The sequence below is a fragment of the Ornithorhynchus anatinus genome, chromosome 1, assembly GCF_004115215.2.
Source record: "Ornithorhynchus anatinus isolate Pmale09 chromosome 1, mOrnAna1.pri.v4, whole genome shotgun sequence".
NCBI classification, from domain to species: domain Eukaryota; kingdom Metazoa; phylum Chordata; class Mammalia; order Monotremata; family Ornithorhynchidae; genus Ornithorhynchus; species Ornithorhynchus anatinus.
The window spans coordinates 84,657,528-84,670,850 of NC_041728.1; the positions used below are offsets into that span (position 1 = coordinate 84,657,528).

The 13,323-nt window shown below is 43.1% G+C and overlaps 1 protein-coding gene and 1 non-coding gene across 2 annotated transcripts in view; one reads left to right on the plus strand and one right to left on the minus strand.

Moving 5' to 3' along the window:
- The window catches only part of KCNQ5 (potassium voltage-gated channel subfamily Q member 5), a 564,859-nt gene that overhangs the window by 376,168 nt on the left and 175,368 nt on the right, over nucleotides 1–13,323 (plus strand). The gene's annotated exons all lie outside the window — the stretch shown is intronic.
- On the minus strand, nucleotides 5,642–5,779 carry LOC114817705. Its single transcript, XR_003765563.1, has one exon. It is a non-coding gene; the product is annotated as a small nucleolar RNA SNORA7 (small nucleolar RNA).

The following is a 13,323-nucleotide window of genomic DNA, read 5'->3' on the forward strand; positions in this document are numbered from 1 at the left end:
TAATGCCTGTCTACTTGTTTTGTTTTATTGTCTGTCTCCTCGTTGTTGGGTAGGGATTGTCTCTATCTGTTGCCGAATTGTACTTTCCAAGCACTTAGTACAGTGCTCTGCATACAGTGAGCGCTCAATAAATATGATTGAATGAATGAATGAAAGGAGTTGAACTATGACCCAACATGGCGTCCCATCCCCCTGGCAGTCATGTGACACAATCTGACACTAGTATGGCACCTGTCCCCCACCCCCTGACATCCATGCAGTCATCAGCTGTGTGATTGTGGGCAAGTCACTTAACTTCTCTGTGCCTCAGTTCCCTCATCTGTAAAATGGGGATTAAGACTGTGAGCCTCACGTGGGACAACCTGATTACCCTGTGTCTACCCCAGCGCTTAGAACAGTGCTCTGCACATAGTCAGCACTTAACAAATACCAACATTATTATGATGGAGGCCCAGGTGCAGCCCCACTGTGCTGGGCAGTGACCTCTGGGCTTCCCTGTCTGAGAGTCGCCCCTGCCCCAGACCACTGCTGGCCTGAGGGATTTATTTTTTGTCAGTTTTTAAAAATTAAAAGAAAACAAGCATAAGGTCTTATTTCATTTCCTCTGCCTGCCTTGTGGCTGGGGCTAGAGGATCTGGGTTCTGATGAGGAGCCATAGGTGCTTTCCTCTTTTCCCCGCACAGGCAAATCCCCATTGACAGTCCACTTCCTACACATAGAGCCTTCCCCAACCCACATGTCCCTTCCTCCTATAAAGCTATGAAGTTTCATGAAATGTCCCATCTCCCTCTTTCCTGGTGCCGCCCCCAGACCGAAGATTGGGTGATCTAGTAATAATATTATGAGATGATCAATCAATAAGCAGTAATAATAATAATGATGATGATGGTATTTGTTAAGCACCTACTATGTGTCAAGCACTGTTCTAAGCTCTGGGGTAGTTCCAAGATAATTAGGTTGGATACGGTCCCTTTCCTAGATGGAGCCCACAGTCTAAATCTCCATTATATAGGTAAGATAACTGAGGCCCAGAGAAGTTAAGTAACTTGCCTGAAGTCACACAGTAGACAAGTGGCGGAACCATCCATTCGTTTATCAGATCATCTTAAAACATTTCACCCAAATAATGGGCAATAGTATAAAATGTGTCAATCCATCATGGAAACTCTATAATAGACCCATTATCGACCCTTCCCTGACAATCTAGGACAAAGTCAGCAGCTCTTTGGTATTAGCAGTTTTTACTTCTCAAATTCTCTCTGGGTCACAAACAGGTTTTATAAGTATTATTTTTTTTTCCACAAACAATCTTTGAGTTCTCAAGCAATATCATAGTCTTTTTGAAATCTGAACATAAGCTCACAGATACAAGAATTCTGGGAGGAAATTACACCTAGTAAATCTTATTGGATTATTATCATTTTTTACATTTTAAATTAGTTATCATTATTAATATTATATTATTTGTTAAATGCTGAATATGTGTCAAGTTAATTAGGTTGAACACAGTCCCCATTCCACATGGGGCTCAAAGTCTCAAGTAAGGGCGGGTACACGTATTTAAACCTCATTTTACAGATGAGGAAACTGAGGCACAAATAAGTTAAGTGACTTGCCCAAGGTCACACAGACTTGCCCAAGGTCACACAATAAGCAATTGACAGAGCTGGGATTGGAACCCAGGCCCAGACATTTTCCACTAGGCCATACTGCTTCTCTGGATCTTTGGAAGAGACTGTTTTGGTGATAGAAAGTAAACAGTGTTGCCATTGTAGTCACAGCATTCTCCTTCCCCCAAGGAATCCTTTAACTGGAATTTTTAGTAAATGGAATCATTAATGATGATGACATAACACCCTGATGGGAACAGCATACGTTTCAATCCTGAGACTTCAGAACAGAAGTGAAGCAGTTTGGCCCAATGGATAGAGCACGGGCCTGGGAATCAGAAGGACCTGGGTTCTATTTCCCAGGTATATTACATGTCTGCTGTGTGACCTTGGTCAAGTCACTTAACTTCTCTGCCCTTCTGCTCATCTGTAAAATGGTGATTAAGACTTTGAGGCCCACGTGGAACGTGGACTGTATCCAACCTGATTATTTTGTCTGTAACCCAGCTCTAGGTATAGTGTCTGGCACACAGTAAATGCTTAACAAGTACCAGTGAAAAGAAAAAAAAAGGTCCATTCCCATGGCCCCTGAGGATATTGGATCAGTCCTGAGGCTGACTCAGTCCTTCAAGTCTGGGCCATTTCCAGAGGACAAAATGGTACTAATCCCATAAGCCCGAGACCTCTGGGGACACCCCACATGCAAATTCTACCATGTGGGATTTCAAAAGTTCTAGACCTCTAAGAGGATAGCTGATAGCTGTACAGTACCTGGCATATAGTAAGTGCTAAACAAGTCTGTCTCCTCCGATTAGATTGTAAGCTCGTCAAAGGGCAGGGACTGCCTCTATCTGTTACCGATTTGTACATTCCAAGCGATTAGTACAGTGCTCTGCACATAGTAAGCATTCAATAAATACTATTGAATGAATGAATGAATGAAATATTATTAATGTTATTAAATAAGTTTCCCCATCATGCTTATAGTTCTCAGCAGGGTTGCCTTCAGGTCTGAATGCTTTGCCACTTTTCATGGTTTTGGCTGCTATGATGATTTCCTCAATAATTGGAAAAAATGCCAAGTTTTCTTATGTTGGAAAGAAGGGCCTTATATTCACAAGTAGAAGTTTTGTTAAGGAGAATATTGAAAAAATGTTGCTTTCTTGTCAGGCTTCTCTCCTTTCTTGTGATGAAGCTAGAGTCATCCTAGTTCCTCAAAGTTGCTGGATGGCCGATACAGGGAAATGCATCATCTTTAATGGTGCATAAAATAAAAATTTTTGATTTTGTGGCTGTCTGTCTGCATAGTCTTGAATCTCTTCTGCTTTGACATCCCACCACCCATCATACGTTCCTTAACTTGATTTGTGTATCACTATGCAGGTTTCAGTAAACCTACCTTTAGCCTGACTCATACGGTGCTGCAGTAATTGTTTTGCTGCAAATAAGACTTTTTATCTCTGAATCATTTCCATAAAATCACTCTTGATAACTGCCTTTAGCCATACCCACTTTTTTGACAGCTTCCTGGTAGACAGCATCATGGAGAAAGCCCATTTGTTGTTTCTGCTGGAGATTGTTGTTTTTACTTCCTATTCCAGGAGGGCTGTTGTAATAATGCTGCAGACTAATATATTTCCCTCTCCTTATACCTAATACCCCCCTTTTCCCTTTAGTAAGGCTTTCACATTGCCAGCTCTTGATTCAGGAGACCTGGCCTCTTGTTCTCTGGACAGACAAGAACTTCCACACTGAAGATTACTTTTATTTCCTCCTTCTTTCTTAATTGCTATCTACTAAACAGATTCACCTCCGACTTCTGCTGCAAAGCTAGAAAAAATTAAAGAAGCAGAAAAATTGGGAATGCCCACACATTCAAATGAGTCAGAGAGATTTATTTTTCTTCCCTGGAGAGCCAGGGAATTGGATAGGACTGGAGGAACTTAAAAGATCTGATCCTGATAACTGGAGAATAGAAAACAAAATACTGAAGAAGGAAAGAGAGAAAAAAAGAGACAGACAGACAGAGGGGTGAGTTTGACTCTTCTTTTATGGGTCCTACATATGTTTTCCCCTTAATGCTTTGGGAAATAGGCAGAATTGTATAGAAAACAGTGACTTGTTTGCATACATAATAATAATTAATAATTATGGTAATTGTTTAGTGCTCAATTATGTGCCAGTCACTGTACTATGTGCTCAGGTAGATATGAGATAATCAGGTTGAATGCAGTCCCTGTCCCACATGGAGCTTCCAGTCTAAGTAGGGGGGATCTAAGTAGGGGGGAGTAGGATTTAATCCCCATTTTACAGATGAGGAAATTGAAGAACGGAGAAGTTAAGTGATTTGGCCAAGGTCACCCATCAGACAATTGGCAGAGCCAGGATTAGAACACGGGCCCGTAGTCTTTCAACTAGGTCAGACTGCTTCCCATACATCTGCCAAATAATAATAATAATAATAGTACTGTTAAGTGCTTACTATGTGCCAAGCACTGTTCTAAGTGCTGGGTAGATACAAGTTCATCAGGTTGGACACAGTCCCTCTCCCACATGGGGCTCACACTCTTATTTTACATTTTACAGATGAGGGAACTGAGGCCTAGAGAAGTTAAGTAATTTACCCAAGGTCACACAACAGACATGTGGTAGAGCCAGGATTAGAGCCCAGGACCTTCTGACTCCCAGGCCCTTGTTCTATCCACTAAGCCATGCTAGTAGCTGGCATCTATCTGTGTAGGCAGTCTTGGAGAAAAATTTCAATGGCAGTAATAATTATGGTACTAAGTGTTTACTATGGGCTAAAGCTCAATACTAAGCTCTTGGGTAAATAGGAGAGAATCAAATTGTATGCAGTCCTGGGCCCAAACAGGACTCAGAATCTAAGAGGTAGGTTAAATAACCATTTTACAGATGAGAAAACTAAGACACGAGGAAGTTGGGACTTGCCCAAGATCACAGAGCAGGTCAGTGGCAGAGCTGGAACTAGAATCTGAGTCTCCTGACTGCCAAGCCCAGTGCTCTTTCCACTTAGCTTCACTGCCTCCATCCTACATAGAATTGTTTTCCAAGTTTCTACTGCTGATTTCTATAGTACTAAACCAAATTATTTGCTTGAGGTGTATAGTTAACTCAAGGGGCAAATAATGTCTCAGTCATTTTTTGTGGCTTTATGTTGCCTAGCAGGAATATTCTCTATGCAAAGTATTACTGAAGCCCTTTCAATCATATTAAAATCACTAAGGACTTTTTGGCCATTGCGGGGAAATTCTTCTACCTACATTTGAACCATCCTAAGCAACTGCCTACCTGGGGAAATCTGCCTTGCCAGTGAAATGTTTTCCTAAATTCTCTCCTTTCCTTTTCATAGTGTAGAAGCAGCCACAATCTAGTCAAACTCTTGTGTTTGTTAACTCGGTGCTTAAAAAAGGAGTGAAAAGCTATTTGGAAGCAGAATTATCATGACCATCTTCGGTCCTATCCATGTGAATCTCTATGTTAGTCAATGGTATAGGAAGCTAGACAAACTAGCAGCCACAAATTTCCACACAAACATTCTATGGCAAATAGTCTCTGGAGTGTAAGGAAGGACAGAATTGAATAATCTGCAGACCACTAGCTGCAGTCATGTCAGATTATATTACCACATTCATTCATTCATTCATTCAGGTGTATTTATTGAGTGCTTGCTGTGTGCAGAGCACTGTTCTGAGCACTTGGGAGAGTCTTGTCTTATGCTGTCAAGTCATTTCTGACCCACAGCAACTCCACATGGACACATCTCTCCCAGAACGCCCCACCTCTATCTGCAATTGTTCTGGTAGTGTATCCATGCGAATTGTACTTTCCAAGCGCTTAGTACAGTGCTCTGCACACAGTAAGCGCTCAATAAATATGATTGAATGAATGAATAGAGTTCTCTTGGTAAAAATATGGAAGTAGTTTACCACTGTTTTCTTCCACGCGGTAAACTTGAGTTTCCACCCTCTATTCTCTCCCATGCCGCTGCTGCCCAGCACAAGTGAGATTTGACTTGTAGCAGATTGCTTTCCACTCACTAGCCACTGCCCAAGCTAGGAATGGAATGGGTAGGCCTCTGTTTGACTCTCCCTCCCATAGCAGAGAGTGGTAGACTACTGGAAACTCTCCAGGTGCGATCCTGAGAGGGGAGCTTGGGAGAGTAAAAATATAACAATAAACAGACACATTCTCTGCCCGCAATGAGTTTACGGTCTAGAGGGGGAGACAGACATTGGACCCCATATATACAGTCAGTAGCTTTATTTTTAATAACCAAATACTACAACCTCTCATCTTCCTGCTCCTCTTCATTTGTATGTATGTGTGTGTTTAGAACATATAGGGTGAATATGACCATGATTGTTGCATTTGCTAGTTACTTATTATATGTCAAGCATATATATAAATTAATCTGGTCAGACCCAGTCCCTGTCCCACATGGGGCTCTCAGTATAAGTAGGAAGGAGAACAGCAGGCAAGTGGTAGAGCTGGGATTAGAACCTAGGTTCTATAATGCTTAGGCCCGTGCCCTTTCCAGTAGGCTATGCTCCTGTATAATTGTGTACAATATATATTCGTTCTAAATATTTGCACACTGGAAGAATTATAAATGAGGAGGAGGTAATTTCAGAAAGGGAAAATACACATATCAAAAATGGGAAGCTTAATTGCTTAAATCAGAGAGCAACATCTTTGTAGATGTCACCTAAGTGATGTGCTGACTTTTAAAGATTTATTCTCGGAAGCATAGGAAAAAAGCCTTAAAGCACTTTAAAATCTCTACATTTTTATTGAAAATAGAAGGGCACCAAAGAAATACTTTAAAGGATTGTGTGATTATAGAAAACCATTTTGAAATTTGAGAACACTAAATTGCTTTATATTTCTTAATGCTTTTTTTCAAGAGAAAGATGCTTGGGAAAAATTTTGAGCTCTTAGATTTTTACAGTGATATAAAAATTAACTGACATCTATTATAGATAATGCCACCTGCTTAATTGCCTATCAATTTTCTTTCAAGTTTGGTTTTCTACTAAGCAACTTTCGACACAAAAGTATGCTGATATGATTGGCTGCTTCCATTCTACTTAGTACAAATGACAAAATGGAAATAACCAAGGGAAAAAACACCTTAGACTAGAATTTAGTCAAATCTGCAAAACAGCAATCTAAATGAAGTACATTGCTTTGTATAGGGTTTGTTTTCAATCCCTTTAAACTCAAAAAAAATGGGATATATTCCATGATTAGCATATCCACTAGAATGGTCTTACCTTTGAATTTTTAGAAAAAATTGCAGCCTTCCCAGGCCCTATGAGACATGTCTATCTACGACTCTCTTGCCCTGTAAGTCACACCGTGAGCACTCTGTATGTAGGAATAAGCAAGCAGGATTGCCTTCACAATAACTACTTAGGTTATTTTTGTGCTGTTATATCTGATATCTGAACCACATTTCCCTTCTTATTGCTGACTGAGGCCACTCTTGGGTAGAGAGTGATGGAACAAGATGCACTTCCTAGAATAACTTATGGCCAGAAGCAGAAAATAATGAGATTTCTTGCCCTGCAAGTTCAAAGAAAAAAAAAGTGTGGAAAAATAAGTTGTTAAAAAAATTCTAGTAGTTACTGAGTACATGGAGATGTTTCCACGAATGGATGTATCCCTGCATCAAAAGTGTCGACCATGGATCCATGATTAGTGAGTCTATTGGTTATCTTATTTCATGTTTCAGAGAAACTTGGGGAGTGAGGATGACTCTCCCATTGAAAAACACAGGCGAAGCCTCGGTGCTGAGATTTTAGGTCCAACTGCCTGAAATAAAGGATTAATTCTAATGTTAATGGCTATGCATGACGTCAGTCGCACTCTCCTGCTCCTGCCGGTTGTGCTACTACTGGGGCCCAGAATGCAATGAAAGTAGGGTCTAAGCACATTGGGATGTGCATGCAAAGAGCTTTTCCTGACAGACACATTTACAGACCAAGTGACCGCTACAGAGGGCCGATGCTGTGCTGCTGCATCATGACCCAGCAGGCCAGTTGCCCTGGTTACCGCTGCAATCTTCGCTGCCAATTTTTAACCAGCTTTATTTTCAGGATTCCTCTAGGATTTTCTGTGAAACCAGGTGGAATGGATTTCACACTTGTCTGAGGGTCAAGAGATTGGTTTTGATTCCTGTATCTACCGGTATGTGTGTTTTTCGAGCTGCCTCCTTGTGATTTATTAATCTGAAAGTGGAAATCACATCCCATTTACCAATCTCACTATGAATCTGAAAGACTTAGCATGACCCTACACTTGAGAAAGACTTGAACAACTAAAGCCTAAATGCAATTTAAGCTTCAATTACCTAGGCTTTGATTATCTGGATATTATCGCCTAAAAAACATCATCTGCCTTTACTAGTTTGATTTTTTTCCCCCTTAGATCCCAAAAAGGAAATACCTTGAACTTGGCTGGAGAGAAAATATTCTGGTTGTTGCTGATAGCCCCCACAGTCATCAGCACAGCAGTGGGTCCATAAAAATTTCCAAATAAGCACAGGTATGGCTCTCAGGCGAAGGACTGAGAACAAACTCCAGTGTCTCAGGATTCCTATACATATGTAATGCTGGCTCCTTCTCTCTGCCCCTGGCCATATCCCATTAGGTAGCTAGTAGCTAAGAAAAATGTGTGAGTACTTCATTGGTGGAAGAGAGGGAAGCCATCAAGGGTTCAGGGGGCACTGAGAGTATTGTTTTTGAGTATCCGAAAACACTTCCAAATGATCAGTTCCTAAATTGAACCTCTAACGATATTTTAAATCTTTTTTTAGTCTTAAAACTCAGTCTGTCACCAAATTCTTTCAGTTCTACCTGCACAACATTGCTAAAATTCTCCCTGTTGTCTCCATCTGGTAAACTGCTATTACATTGATTGCCTTGACCACTGCATCCTGCTTCTCCATACTTCAGTCCTTCACACTGCTATACCCTGCTGCTATATTAAAAAGCTGTTCAGTCTACATCTCCCCACTCCTCAAAAATCTCCACTGGTTGCCCACCCACCTCCACATAGAACAGAAAAAAGGCAGAAAAACCTGCCAAAGAGACTGAGAAGGTGTGGCCAGAGAGATAGAAGGAGAACCAAAAGAGGACAGGTTCAGTGAAGCTAATGTTAGATAATGTTCCAGGAGAAGGAGATGGTCCACAGTGTCAAAACTAGCTGAGATGTTGAGGAAAATTAGGATGGAATAGAGGCTGTTGGATTTGCTGACCTTCGATAGGGCAGTTTCATGGAATAAAAGGAGCAGAAGCCGGACTTGGAGGGTGGTCATAGAGAGACTTTGAGGAGAGGATGTGCAAGATAGCAGCTGAAGACAACTTACTCAAAAATTTGGAGAGGAATGGGAGGAGGGAGAGGCGTGATAACTGGAGGGAGTCATGGGTTCTAGGGAGGGTTATTTTAGGATAAGGGATACACAGACATGTTTGAAAGCAGTAGGAAAGACATTATTGGACAGTGAATGGTTGAAGATGGCAGTCACAGAGAGAAGAAGGTGGGGAGAAAGTGTTTTGATAAAGTGAGAGGGATGACACTGAAGACACAGATGGAGTTTGTAGATTTTGAGAGGAGGCAGACCTCCTCTTGAGTTACTTCTGGGAAAAGTGGAGGAGAAGAGTTGAAGGGGGGCAGGAGGAGCAAGGGACCGAAGGGGGGGGGGGGATTTTAAGGATATCACACCTGATGGTTTCAATTTTGTCAATAAAATACATGGCCAAACCATTACGGCCAGGAGATGAGGAACGTGGGGAACAAGGGTTTTGAGGAGGGAGTTAATTGTCTAAAATAGCTGGTGAGGACAATGGCCATGGGAGTCAATAAGAATGGAGAATTTTGTGGCCAGGTAAAGAATAGGACAAAATTAAAGCAGGAGAGGATGGACGAGGTCAGCCTGGTGTCTGGATTTCCCCAGCGGTACCCTTCAGCTCAAGAAAAGAAGAGAAGGAAGTGGACCGCGGAGGTGATCCAGGTTTGCACATTAGTAGTAACCAATCAGCTCAGGAGCAGGGGAGCCAGAGAGTTGAGTTCAGTGGTGAGGGCACTTTTAAAGGTGTCAATTTATGGATCAAGGGAGGTAGTTTGAGTTTAGAGACCAAATTGGGCATGATGATATTAGAAAATTGGAGGAGGGTCATTAGATCACAGGTCTCTGTAAGGGAACAGGACAGATTTTTAGGGAGTGGGTGTGTTGGAGAGAAGGCCGGTAAAGAGGTTGTAGTCAGATTTCAGAATTTCAGAACTGGCAACAGTAGACATTGTACAGTGACTAATGATGAGGTTGAGCATGTATCCAAGTTGGTGAGTGTGAGAAGAGGTGGAGCAGAGGTCATTGGAGTTGAGAAGTGAGTTGAGGAGTGAGAGGAAGTGGGCAGTGGAAATGACATGGGGACTATCCACATGGATATTTAAGTCCCTACGGATCAATGTCCAGATGGAAAAAAAGAAGAAATGTGAGAAAGGGATCAAAATAGTTCAGAAATGTGGAGGAGGGGAGTTATAGATGATTCATTCATTCATTCAATAGTATTTATTGAGCCCTTACTATGTGCAGAGCACTGTACTAAGCGCTTGGAATGAACAAGTCGGCAACAGATAGAGACAGTCCCTGCCGTTTGACGGGCTTACAGTCTAATCGGGGGAGACAGACAGACAAGAACAATGGCAATAAATAGAGTTGAGGGGAAGAACATCTCGTAAAAACAATGGCAACTAAATAGAATCAAGGCAATGTACAATTCATTAACAAAATAAATAGGGTAATGGAAATATATACAGTTGAGCGGATGAGTACAGTGCTGTGGGGATGGGAAGGGGGGGGAGGAGCAGAGGGAAAGGGGGAAAAGAGGGTATAGCTGCAGAGAGGTGAAGGGGGGGGTGGTAGAGGTAGTAGAGGGAGAAGAGGAGCTCAGTCTAGGAAGGCCTCTTGGAGGAGGTGAGTTTTAAGTAGGGTTTTGAAGAGGGGAAGAGAATCAGTTTGGCGGAGGTGAGGAGGGAGGGCGTTCCAGGACCGCGGGAGGACGTGGCCCAGGGGTCGACGGCGGGATAGGCGAGACCGAGGGACGGTGAGGAGGTGGGTGGCGGAGGAGCGGAGTGTGTGGGGTGGGCAGTAGAAAGAGAGAAGGGAGGAGAGGTAGGAAGGGGCAAGGTGATGTAGAGCCTTGAAGCCTAGAGTGAGGAGTTTTTGTTTGGAGCAGAGGTTGATAGGCAACCACTGGAGTTGTTTAAGAAGGGGAGTGACATGCCCAGATCGTTTCTGCAGTAAGATGAGCCGGGCAGCGGAGTGAAGAATAGACTGGAGCGGGGCGAGAGGAGGAAGGGAGGTCAGAGAGAAGGCTGACACAGTAGTCTAGCCGGGATATAACAAGAGCCTGTAGCAGTAAGGTAGCCGTTTGGGTGGAGAGGAAAGGGCGGATCTTGGCGATATTGTAAAGGTGAAACCGGCAGGTCTCAGTAACGGATAGGATGTGTGGGGTGAACGAGAGAGACGAGTCAAGGATGACACCGAGATCGCGGGCCCGAGAGATGGGAAGGATGGTCATGCCATCCACGGTAATAGAGAAGTCTGGGAGAGGACTGGGTTTGGGAGGGAAGATGAGGAGCTCAGTCTTGCTCATGTTGAGTTTTAGGTGGCGGGCCGACATCCAGGTGGAGACGTCCCGGAGGCAGGAGGAGATGCGAGCCTGAAGGGAGGGGGAGAGGACAGGGGCAGAGATGTAGATCTGCGTGTCATCTGCATAGAGATGGTAGTCAAAGCCGTGAGAGCGAATGAGTTCACCGAGGGAGTGAGTGTAAATGGAGAACAGAAGAGGGCCAAGAACAGACCCTTGAGGAACTCCAACAGTTAAAGGATGGGAGGAGGAGGAGGCGCCAGCGAAGATGATCATTACAAGTAATTGGAGAGGGTGGTAGAGATGAATGTTATGGAATTCAAAGGAAGAAAAAGAGAGATGGTGGAGGTAGGATGGTGCAAAAGCAGGATTGAGGAGCACAAAGGAAGCCAATTCCTTCCCCTTTCCCAGCAAGTCTTGGAGAGTGGGAGAATATTAGGCCCCTTCTGGAGACAGTGGCAGGAGAGGAAGTGTTATTTTAGAAAGGCCAGATTTTGGTAATAGAGAGAAGGAGCAGGAGCAGTGGGTAGCTCAGGAACTGATCAAGGAGGAAGGGAAGCTTTCCCATGATTGAGCTGAGATTCCACAGGCTGAATTTAGCTGAGCTGTGTGTGAGCATGGAACAGGAGAAGCGGACAGTGTGAGGAGTGCGGAGGATTTGAATGGAAGTGAGTTGATGGGGGCCAGTGCAAGGGAGGGGGATGATGGACTGTGTTTTGAAAGAAGGTCAGGATTGGGGGTGGAGCTGGATAGAGGGGGACAGGGGTGACTCTGGGAAGGAAGAACAGGGATAAGCTGATTATAGGGAGAGAGATCCAGAAGCATGGTGAGGTCAGAAAAGACCAAAGATTAAAGGAGAGGTTGTCAGCAGCAGTAACTGCTTAATCTGGTGATTCCATTGAATAACTCCTAAATTATATGTGGGTCTTTGAGAGTCAAGAGGTAAATGTTAAGGAGTAAATAAAGGGCTGAGCTGATGTGAAGGCAGGCAGCTGTTGATTTGTAAAGGGCAGATTTATGTCACCTGAGTGTCAGACAACCATGCCTGTTCTGTATTCTCCATTGTTTGTTCAGGCTGGGCTCCTGGAAGAGTGGAAGCAAGACGAGGTAAAACAAAGGGATGAGCACTTCGATAGCAGAAGTTCAGGAGTGTGTTCTTTGTGTTCTGGTGGGTGGTCAGCCGTGGTTCTGATATCGGCGATTACAATTTTGGAAATAGCTGATTAAGCTCCTAGCTAAGATATCTTTATTTAGTTTAGTCTGTTGGGTCCATTGGGGCTGTTGCTGAGTATTTTGGGGCATGGTTTATGTTCTGGTTTCTCTCCAAAGCTCCAAGAATAATATGATAATTCACATAATATCGTTGAGATATCGGAAAGGAGCAGTTGTTGGGGTCCAAGGAGAAGTGTCAGCAAAAGGACAAAGGAAGAAAATGGGTCCTTTGAAGGTTGCTTTCATAGCTTTTTTGGGTTGGTCTTTGTCTTCCTGCTTTAGATTGTTTCTGGTATTTTTGTTGCTGGCTGGGATCCTACCCCAAGGAAACTGACAAATACCTTTTCTGCAGAACCTTGTCTTTGGCATCTTCAATAATATTTTCTTTGATTACTTGTTTTCTGTTCCTGATTTTGAGCTTCACTGGGTTCCAGGGGCTAGAGAAGGAGCTTTACTTTATCTCCAATCAAATACCAGGGCCAACCAGGCACTTTTAAACCTCCATGGAAAGTAAGGAGAGGTCTCCTGCCCCAGGAAACCACAGCCCCCTCAAAGTCCCAGCATTCCATTTTTTAGGATAGGCGAGAGCTTGCGGTGGAGCTTTGATTCATGGGACTTTGATATCCTTAAAAATGTAATGTTGGGACCTGTGACTAACCAAATTCTCTCCTGCTGTAATTTTAATACACTTCCTTATGCTCACATAATCAATCAATGATGTTTTTTGAGTGCTTACAGTGAGCAAAGCACTGTACTAAGCACTTCTCAGTGGACATGGAGAACAACTGGGTAGTATCCTCCCCATAAAAACCCTTTGTCTTGAGAAT